Source organism: Dendrobates tinctorius, unplaced genomic scaffold (genome assembly GCF_039654945.1).
Source record: "Dendrobates tinctorius isolate UK_male_01 unplaced genomic scaffold, ASM3965494v1 ptg000187l, whole genome shotgun sequence".
In the NCBI taxonomy this organism is placed as follows: Eukaryota; Metazoa; Chordata; class Amphibia; order Anura; family Dendrobatidae; genus Dendrobates; species Dendrobates tinctorius.
The window spans coordinates 1,835,487-1,847,975 of record NW_027361854.1 but is presented as its reverse complement, the minus strand read 5'-3'; positions in this window follow the sequence as shown (position 1 = coordinate 1,847,975).

Sequence of the window (12,489 nt, the reverse complement as noted above, 5' to 3'; positions counted from 1 at the left end):
ATGCCTGCTACCATGACAGTGATTGACACATTAGCCAATGATGGGACAGTAGTAGTCCCATCATCCGGCTAATGTGTTAAATGTTAAAAAAAAAAAAAAAAATACTACATACATACTACATGCTACATACATACTACATATATACTACATGCATGCTACATACATACTACATGCTACATACATACTACATATATACTACATGCATGCTACATACATACTACATGCTACATACATACTACATATATACTACATACATACTACATACATGCTACATACATGCTACATACATACTGCATGCTACATACATACTACATACATACTACATACATACTACATACATACTACATGCATGCTACATACATACTACATGCTACATACATACTACATATATACTACATACATACTACATACATGCTACATACATGCTACATACATACTGCATGCTACATACATACTACATACATACTACATACATACTACATGCATGCTACATACATACATACTACATGCATGCTACATGCATGCTACATGCATGCTACATACATACTACATGCTACATACATACCACATACATACTACATACATACTACATGCTACATACATACTACATATATACTACATGCATGCTACATACATACTACATGCATGCTACATGCATGCTACATACATACTACATGCTACATACATACTACATACATACTACATGCTACATATATACTACATATATACTACATGCATGCTACATACATACTACATGCTACATACATACCACATACATACTACATACATGCTACATGCTACATACATACTACATACATACTACATACATACTACATGCATGCTACATACATACTACATGCATACTACATGCATACTACATGCATACTACATGCATGCTACATACATGCTACATGCATGCTACATACATACTACATGCATGCTACATGCATGCTACATACATACTACATGCTACATACATACTACATGCTACATACATACCACATACATACTACATACATACTACATACATACTACATGCTACATACATACTACATATATACTACATGCATGCTACATACATACTACATGCTACATACATACTACATACATACTACATGCTACATATATACTACATATATACTACATGCATGCTACATACATACTACATGCTACATACATACCACATACATACTACATACATGCTACATGCTACATACATACTACATACATACTACATACATACTACATGCATGCTACATACATACTACATGCATACTACATGCATACTACATGCATACTACATGCATGCTACATACATACTACATGCATGCTACATACATACTACATGCATGCTACATGCATGCTACATACATACTACATGCTACATACATACTACATGCTACATACATACCACATACATACTACATACATACTACATACATACTACATGCTACATACATACTACATATATACTACATGCATGCTACATACATACTACATACATACCACATACATACTACATACATGCTACATAAATACTACATACATACTACATGCATGCTACATACATACTACATACATACTACATACATACTACATGCATGCTACATACATACTACATGCATGCTACATACATACTACATGCATGCTACATGCATGCTACATACATACTACATGCTACATACTTACCACATACATACTACATACATACTACATACATGCTACATGCTACATACATACTACATATATACTACATGCATGCTACATACATACTACATATATACTACATGCATGCTACATACATACTGCATGCTACAATTTCCCACGCAGCAATGGCATAAAGTGAGACTAGGGACTTTTTTTTTTTTTAAGTGGCGGAGGAATACAGTGCGGAAGGATACCTACCTTCCGTCATTGGATTCCTGCAGCCCGTAGAGAACGGCAGCATCATCTGATGCTGCAGTTCTCTACCCAAGATCGTCGTGGGACACACTCGTGGACTGCTTCGGATCGTGGGTGAGTATTTTTGTGGTTTGTTATGTTAATATTTATTCCGGAAAAGACAATGGCTTCGGGGAACAATGTGACAAGTATTGGTAAGTATGTTACTCTATGTTATATGTACTGTATGTCTATGTATGTATTGTATGAATGTATTGTATGTATGTAGTATATATGTGGTATGTATGTAGCATGTAGTATGTATGTAGTATGTATGTAGCATGCATGTAGCATGCAGTATGTATGTAGCATGCATGTAGTATATATGTAGTATGTATGTAGCATGTATGTAGTATGTATGTGGTATGTATGTAGCATGTAGTATGTATGTAGCATGCATGTAGTATATATGTAGTATGTATGTAGCATGTAGTATGTATGTAGTATGTATGTAGTATGTATGTGGTATGTATGTAGCATGTAGTATGTATGTAGCATGCATGTAGCATGCATGTAGTATGTATGTAGCATGCATGTAGTATGTATGTAGTATGTATGTAGTATGTATGTGGTATGTATGTAGCATGTAGTATGTATGTAGCATGCATGTAGCATGCATGTAGCATGCATGTAGCATGCATGTATGTATGTAGTATGTATGTAGTATGTATGTAGTATGTATGTAGCATGCAGTATGTATGTAGCATGCATGTAGCATGCATGTAGTATGTATGTAGTATGTATGTAGCATGCAGTATGTATGTAGTATGTATGTAGTATATATGTAGTATGTATGTAGCATGTAGTATGTATGTAGCATGTAGTATGTATGTAGCATGTAGTATGTAGCATGCATGTAGTATATATGTAGTATGTATGTAGCATGTAGTATGTATGTAGCATGTAGTATGTATGTAGCATGTAGTATGTATGTAGCATGCATGTAGTATGTATGTAGTATTTTTTTTTTTTTTTTTTTAACATTTAACACATTAGCCGGATGATGGGACTACTACTGTCCCATCATTGGCTAATGTGTCAATCACTGTCATGGTAGCAGGCATCGCCCGATGGGACTTGTAGTCCCATCGGACGATGCCTGCACAGACCCCCGAAGCCTGCACAGACCACCGGCAGGCCGGCACAGCCCCCCGGCAGGCCGACACAGCCCCCCGGAGCCTGCACAGACCACCGGCAGGCCGGCACAGCCCCCCGGCAGGCCGGCACAGCCCACCGGAGCCTGCACAGACCACCGGCAGGCCGGCACAGCCCACCGGAGCCTGCACAGACCACCGGCAGGCCGGCACAGCCCCCCGGCAGGCCGGCACAGACCCCCTGGCAGGCCGGCACAGCCCCCCGAAAGGCCCGTACAGACCCCAGAGAGGCTGTACAAGGCAAAAACAGGGTTTTTCTTATTCCGATACCGGAAGTCCCATAGACTTGAATGGGACTTCCGGTATCGGAATCGGCGATACCGATACTTTTTTTAAAGATCGGCTGATCCATTCCGATCCGATACTTTGAAGTATCGGACGGTATCGCTCAACTCTAGTAGTGACGTTTTGGAATGCAGACATTGATGGAATGGTCTGCGGGTGTCATGTTGCCTTTGGAGAGCCCCTAATGTACCTAAACAGTGGAAACTCCCCACAAATGACCCCATTTTGAAAACTAGACCCCCTAAGGAACTTATCTAGATGTGAGGTGAGCACTTTGAACCCCCAAGGGCTTCACAGAAGTTTATAATGCCAGGGCATGAAAATAAAAAAATCGTATTTTTTCCACAAACATGATCAATTATTCCCCAATTTTTTTATTTTCCCAAGGGTAACAGGAGAAATTGAACCCCAAAAGTTGTTGTCCAATTTGTCCTGAGTAAGCTGACACCCCATATGTGGGAGAAAACTACTGTATGGACACACGTCAGGGCTCGGAAGGGAAGTAGTGACGTTTTGGAATGCAGACTTTGATGGAATGGTCTGCGGGTGTCATGTTGCCTTTGGAGAGCCCCTAATGTACCTAAACAGTGGAAACTCCCCACAAATGACCCCATTTTGAAAACTAGACCCCCTAAGGAACTTATCTAGATGTGAGGTGAGCACTTTGAACCCCCAAGGGCTTCACAGAAGTTTATAATGCCAGGGCATGAAAATAAAAAAATCGTATTTTTTCCACAAACATGATCAATTATTCCCCAATTTTTTTATTTTCCCAAGGGTAACAGGAGAAATTGAACCCCAAAAGTTGTTGTCCAATTTGTCCTTAGTAAGCTGACACCCCATATGTGGGAGAAAACTACTGTATGGACACACGTCAGGGCTCGGAAGGGAAGTAGTGACGTTTTGGAATGCAGACTTTGATGGAATGGTCTGCGGGTGTCATGTTGCCTTTGGAGAGCCCCTAATGTACCTAAACAGTGGAAACTCCCCACAAATGACTCCATTTTGAAAACTAGACCCCCTAAGGAACTTATCTAGATGTGAGGTGAGCACTTTGAACCCCCAAGGGCTTCACAGAAGTTTATAATGCCAGGGCATGAAAATAAAAAAATCGTATTTTTTCCACAAACATGATCAATTATTCCCCAATTTTTTTATTTTCCCAAGGGTAACAGGAGAAATTGAACCCCAAAAGTTGTTGTCCAATTTGTCCTGAGTAAGCTGACACCCCATATGGGGGAGAAAACTACTGTATGGACACACGTCAGGGCTCGGAAGGGAAGTAGTGACGTTTTGGAATGCAGACATTGATGGAATGGTCTGCGGGTGTCATGTTGCCTTTGGAGAGCCCCTAATGTACCTAAACAGTGGAAACCCCCCACAAATGACCCCATTTTGAAAACTAGACCCCCTAAGGAACTTATCTAGATGTGAGGTGAGCACTTTGAACCCCCAAGGGCTTCACAGAAGTTTATAATGCCCGGGCATGAAAATAAAAAAATCGTATTTTTTCCACAAACATGATCAATTAGTCCCCAATTTTTTCATTTTCCCAAGGGTAACAGGAGAAAGTGGACCGCAAAAGTTGTTGTCCAATTTGTCCTTAGTACGCTGACACCCCATATGTGGGAGAAAACTACTGTATGGGCACACGTCGGGTCTCGGAAGGGAAGTAGTGACGTTTTGGAATGCAGACTTTGATGGAATGGTCTGCGGGTGTCATGTGCGTTTGGAGAGCCCCTGATGTACCTAAACTATTGAAACTCCCAACAAGTGACCCCATTTTGGACACTAGACCCCCCCACAGAACTTATCTAGATGTGTGGTGAGCACTTTGAACCCCCAAGTGCTTCACAGAAGTTTATAACGCTCGGACGTGAAAATAAAAAAATCATTTTTTTCCACAAAAATGATATTTTTGCCCCCAATTTTTTATTTTCCTAAGGGTAACAGGAGAAATTGGACCCCAAAAATTGTTTTGCAATTTGTCCTGAGTAGGCTGATACCCTACATGTGGGGGTAAAACACTGTTTGGGCGCATGGCAGAGCTTGGAAGGGAAGGAGCACCATAGGACTTTTTCAACTCAGAATTGGCTGGAATTGAGATCAGACGCAATGTTGCATTTGGAGAGCCCCTGATGTGCCCAAACAGTGGAAACCCCCAATTCTAACTCCAACCCGAACCCCAACACACCTCTAACCCTAATCTCAGCCCTAACCCAAGCCCTAACCCTAACCCTAGCCCTAACCCTAGCCCTAACCCTAGCCCTAACCCTAGCCCTAATGGAAAAATGGAAATAAATACATTTTTTTAATTTTATTATTTTTCCCTAACTAAGGGGGTGATAACGGGGGGTTTGATTTACTATTTATGGCGGTTTTTATTTTTGGCAGCTGTCGCACGCTAAAAGACGCTTTTTATTGTAAAAACAGTTTTTGCATCACCACATATTGAGAGCTATAATTTTTCCGTATTTTGACCCACCGAGTCATGTGAGGTCTTATTTTTTGCGGAACGAGTTGACGTTTTTATTGGTACCATTTTCGGGCACGTGACATTTTTTGATCGCTTTTTATTCCGATTTTTGGGAACAAAAACCAGCGTTTCATGAATTTCTTTTGGGGGAGTGCGTTTACACCGTTCCGCATGCGGTAAAATTGATAAAGCGGTTTTATTCTTCGGGTCAGTACGGTTACAGCGATACCTCATTTAGGTCTTTTTTTATGTTTTGGCGCTTTTATGCAATGAAAACTATTTTATATAAAAAATTATTATTTTTGCATCGCTTTATTCTGCGAGCTATAACTTTTTTATTTTTTCGCTGATGATGCTGTGTGGTGGCTCGTTTTTTGCGGGACAAGATGACGTTTTCAGCGGTACCATGGATATTTATATGCGTCTTTTTGATCGCGCGTTATTACACTTTTTGTTCGGCGGTATGATAATAAATCATTATTTTTTGCTTCGTTTTTTATTTTTAATTTTTTAGGGGTTCGCTAAAGGGGTTAACTAATGGGACATTTTTATAGGGCGGGTCGTTACGGACGCGGCGATACCTAATATGTGTACTTTTATTGTTTTGGGGTTTTTTTATTTTCAAAAAATGAATTTATTGGGGAATATTTTTTTTTTTTTTTACTAATTTATTTGGCGATTTTTTTAAAATTATTTTTACACTTTTTTAAAATTTTTTTTAACTTTATTACATAGTCCCAGGTGGGACATGACTGTCCTGTGACAGATCGCTGATCTGTCACATCACAGATCACTGTGACAGATCAGCAATCTGTCACAGGCAGTGCACAAGGCTTCCTCATGCCTGCGCTTTGCAGGCACTGAGGAAGCCAGCTTCCTCCAGGCCCCCGTCGCCATCTTGGATCCGGGGGCCTGGAGGAAAGGAGTACCCCGCAGCAGCGCTGCACATTGCGCTGCCGTGGGGGGCTCAGGGAAGCACGGAGGGAGCCCCCTCCCTGCCGATGCTTCCCTTTAACTCCCGGTACACCGCGATCATGTTTGATCGCGGTGTGCAAGGGGTTAACGTGTCGGGGGCGGTCCGTGACCGCCCCTAACACATAGTGCCGGGTGTCAGCTTTGATAATCAGCTGACACCCGGCCGCGATCAGCGGCGCTCACACACGTCTGATGTCAGGAAGGGGTTAATTATACCTTTCAATTTATCATGTGCTGCCCTGGAAAACGGAGGTGGAAAAGTGCAAATCCTCACTTTGTTTTTTTTTTTGTTTTGTTTTTTTATTTACCGTGTTCACTAGATGGTAAAAGTGACCTGGCATATGGTTCTCCATATCAGCACGAGCACGCAGATACCAAACATGTACAGTTTTTTTTATTCATTTAAGTGGTGAAAAAAAATTGTACATTTGTAAAAATAAAAAAAATACCATCACCATTTTCTGAGACCCGTAATGTTTTACATTTTTGGTCTATGGGGCTATTTAAGGGCTTATTATTTGCACCATGAGCTGACGTTTTTCAATGTTCAGTGCAAAACTGAGAGAAGCAGGAAGAGAAGCTCGTTGTCTCATGACCATAATACCGGGGTCACACTACCGTAGAATACGGAGGCGTGCTATGCGAGAAAACATCATATAACACTCGGACCAGTGTTAATCTATGCGGCAGCTCACATCACAGTATTAATTCTCAGGCGTATTCATCGTGCATGCTGCGATTGTATGCATATATCGTCCGAGACACGCATTGCAAGCCTATGGGTGCGAGAAAAACTCAGACACCACGCGGACCATTCGTCTAGCTTGCGACAAGTACAGACACAATTTCCTCATTTCAACCCATTGAGCCATTAAATTCAATGGGAAAAATCAGTGACAAATGTAAAGCCATATGCATGTCATGCAGATACATAGGTGCGAGAAAATCGCTTCATCACATTGCAAACGCATTACACACGGATGACCATACGGAGAACACAATATCACCTATATCATATAATGTATATACACTCACTGGCCACTTTATTAGGTACACCATGCTAGTAAGGGGTTGGACCCCCTTTTGCCTTCAGAACTGCCTCAATTCTTCGTGGCAGAGATTCAACAAGGTGCTGGAAGCATTCCTCAGAGATTTTGGACCATATTGACATGATGGCATCACACAGTTGGCGCAGATTTGTCGGCTGCACATCCCTGATGCGAATCTCCCGTTCCACCACATCCCAAAGATGCTCTATTGGATTGAGATCTGGTGACTGAGGAGGCCATTTGAGTACAGTAAACTCATTGTCATGTTCAAGAAACCAATCTGAGATGATTCGAGCTTTATGACATGGCGCATCATCCTGCTGAAAGTAGCCATCAGATGTTGGGTACATTGTGGTCATAAAGGGATGGACATGGTCAGCAACAATACTCAGGTAGGCTGTGGCGTTGCAACGATGCTCAATTGGTACCAAGGGGCCCAAAGAGTGCCCAGAAAAAATTCCCCACACCATAACACCACCACCACCAGCCTGAACCGTTGATACAAGGCAGGATGGATCCATGCTTTCATGTTGTTTACGCCAAATTCTGACCCTACCATCCGAATGTCGCAGCAGAAATCGAGACTCATCAGACCAGGCAACGTTTTTCCAATCTTCTACTGTCCAATTTCGATGAGCTTGTGCAAATTGTAGCCTCAGTTTCCTGTTCTTAGCTGAGAGGAGTGGTACCCAGTGTGGTCTTCTGCTGCTGTAGCCCATCTGCCTCAAAGTTCGACGCACTGTGCGTTCAGAGATGCTCTTCTGCCTACCTTGGTTGTAACGGGTGGCAATTTGAGTCACTGTTGCCTTTCTATCAGCTTGAACCAGTCTGCCCATTCTCCTCTGACCTCTGGCATCAACATGGCATTTCCGGCCACAGAACTGCCGCTCACTGGATTTTTTTTCTTTTTCGGACCATTCTCTGTAAACCCTAGAGATAGTTGTGCGTGAAAATCCCAGTAGATCAGCAGTTTCTGAAATTCTCAGACCAGCCCTTCTGGCACCAACAATCATGCCACGTTCAAAGGCACTCAAATCACCTTTCTTCCCCATACTGATGCTCGGTTTGAACTGCAGGAGATTGTCTTGACCATGTCTACATGCCTAAATGCACTGAGTTGCCGCCATGTGATTGGCTGATTAGAAATTAAGTCTTAACACACAGTTGGACAGGTGTACCTAATAAAGTGGCCAGTGAGTGTATACTTCTGCTGTATCTATATACATGATATAGGTGATATTGTGACTGCTAGAACTACTATAGGAGATACTGCTGTATATACTGTGTGTTACATAGGTTATACTGCGACTATACACACCAGTCGCAGTATCACCTGTTATGAATGAGTCACCGTAGGAGGCAAAAACAGAAATACAAGCTAAGTCCAGAAAACCAGAGAAGTTGGCAGCTATCGGATTGCAGACCCCTGAACCTATCAACACAACTAGCAGTAGCCGTGGGGGGGTTCCTACGATGCCCTAGACCCCTCGATCACAGCCGGAGAATTAAATAGGCCTAAAGAAAGAAAGGGGAAATCTAAACTGCCCCAGAGCAGACCCCAAAGCAATAGGCAGCCCCCAACATATAATGACGGTGAAGCAAGATGAAAACACTAACACAGACAGAGAAAGATAGACTGAGCAAAGACGGGGCCCAAAACTACCTAGATCGGAAAGGACAGGAAGGCTGCTGTCTGCAATCTGCCAAAACCCTATCAAAGACATAAGCCAACAAGCTGATATGAAAAAGGCCCTGAAGCAGCTAGGCTTCAAAAACTAAATCAGCACTCAGGTATTTTCAGAAGACAGAGCTAAAGGAATTCAGCACACCCCAGAAGGGAATGGCAGAAATCCAGAAAAACAAAGCAAAACAAAGTCAAAGCACAAATGCAAAAGGCCGAGCAGCAAACTTCGCTTTAGAGGAGCAGGAATTCAGACTGGTCTCCAAGGATCCCACAGAGAAATCACCCACAGGGCAGAAGGGCGTCTGCAGCCTTATATCCAGTCAGTAACTCCACTCAGCCAGTCATCATCATCAGCCTCAGGTGTTTGATAATCAGGCTCACTACCTTTCTTTACCAGAAGAGGGAGTTCCTCGGGCCTCAGTAATGAAGGGGAAAATGAACTCACAACAGTACCTCCCCCTTGAGGAGGGGTCACCGAACCCTCAAATACGCCACCAGGGCGATCAGGGTGAGCCCGATGAAAGGCACGCACCAATCTTTTGGCATGAATATCAGAGGCAGAGACCCAGGAATTATCCTCCTGACCATAACCCTTCCACTTAACCAAATACTGGAGTCTCCGTCTAGCCAGACGGGAATCCAGTACTTTCTCTACCTCATATTCCATGTTACCTTTAACCAATACAGGGTCTGGGGGTGCCACCCCCGGAACAACAGGTTCAACAAACCTCTTCAACAAAGATTTATGGAACACATTATGGATTTTAAATGTGACAGGAAGAGCCAAACGAAAAGAGACCGGATTAATAATCTCCACAATCTTGTAAGGTCCAATAAATCTAGGCTTAAACTTAGGAGAAGCCACCTTCATAGCAATATTTTTTGATGATAACCACACCATATCACCAACCTTAAACTGGGGACCAATGGTCCTATGTCGGTTGGAAAACCGCTGGGCCTTTTCCTGGGAGAGAGATAACTTATCCACCACTTGGTCCCAAATCTGGTGCATTCTCTCCACCACAGTGTCAACACCTGGGCAGGCAGAGGGCTCCACCTGCCCTGAAGAAAATCGAGGATGAAACCCAAAGTTACAAAAAAAAGGTGACATCAAAGTGGCAGAACTAGCTCTATTATTTAAAGCAAATTCGGCCAAGGGCAAAAATGAAACCCAATCATCCTGATCAGCAGAAATAAAACATCTCAAATATGACTCCAAGGTCTGGTTTGTTCTCTCTGTCTGCCCATTGGTCTGAGGGTGAAAAGCAGAGAAGGACAGCTGAATTCCCAGCCTGGAACAGAAAGTTCTCCAAAATCTAGACACAAACTGGACTCCTCTGTCAGATACAATGTTCTCAGGAATCCCGTGCAAACGAACCACCTGTTGTAAAAACAGGGGCACCAACTCAGAGGAAGACGGCAACTTAGGGAGTGGTACAAGATGAACCATCTTAGAGAACCTATCACAAATCACCCAAATAACAGTCATCCTTTGAGAGACAGGCATATCAGAGATGAAATCCATTGAAATATGGGTCCATGGCCTCTTGGGGACAGGCAAAGGCATCAACAACCCACTAGAGCGAGAACACGATTTAGACCGGGAGCACGTCCCACAGGACTGCACAAAATTCCTGACATCACGAGACAAGGAAGGCCACCAAAAAAAACGACTCACCAGATCTCTAGTACCAAAAATACCTGGATGACCAGCCAAAGCAGAGCAATGAACTTCAGACATCACTTTCTTCTTCCACTGGTCAGGAACATACAACTTTCCACTGGGACAACGCTCAGGTTTGTCCTCCTGGAACTCTTCCAGAGCACGTCTCAAATCGGGCGAGATGGCAGAAAGAACTACCCCTTCGCCTAAGATGGTAGCAGGCTTGGTCACCACAGGAGAATCAGCAAAGAAGCTCCTAGAGAGGGCGTCTGCCTTGACATTCTTCGTTCCAGGAAGAAAAGAAACCACAAAATCAAAACGTGTAAAAAACAAGGCCCACCTAGCCTGTCTAGGGTTCAAGCGCTTAGCCGACTCTAGGTAAATCAAATTCTTGTGGTCAGTGAGGACAACGACTTGATGCTTAGCTCCCTCCAACCAATGTCTCCACTCCTCAAATGCCCATTTCATGGCCAGCAGTTCCCTATTCCCCACATCATAGTTACGTTCAGATGGAGAGAACTTTCGGGAAAAGAAAGCACAGGGATTCATTTTAGTTGTTACAGGGTCCTTTTGGGACAAAACAGCTCCTGCACCAATCTCAGAAGCATCCACCTCTACCTGGAATGGAAGTGAGACATCAGGTTGCCGCAAAACCGGGGCGGAGGTGAATCTTCGCTTCAGCTCCTGAAAGGAAGAAACAGCCTCCGGAGACCAATTTAACACATCAGCACCCTTCTTAGTCAAATCAGTCAATGGCTTGGCAATACTAGAAAATTTTGCTATAAATTTCCGATAAAAATTAGCAAAACCCAAAAACTTCTGGAGGGCCTTCAAAGAAGTGGGCTGAACCCAATCGTAAATGGCCTGTACCTTGGCCGGGTCCATTTCAATAGTTGACGGGGACAAAATAAATCCCAAAAAAGAAATCCTCTGTACTCCAAAAAGGCATTTAGATCCTTTGACATACAGGGAATTCTCCCTCAAGATCCGGAACACAGTCCGAATATGTTCCACATGAGAATCCCAATCCTTGGAGAAGGTCAAAATATCATCCAGATAGATAATCAAAAATTTATCGACAAAATCTCGGAAAATATCGTTCATGAAGCACTGGAAGACAGAAGGGGCATTAGTGAGCCCAAAAGGCATCACCAGGTACTCAAAATGTCCCTCCGGAGTATTAAACGCCGTCTTCCATTCATCCCCATACTTAATGCGAATAAGATTATACCTTTAACTCTGGAGAATAGGTTAGAAATCAG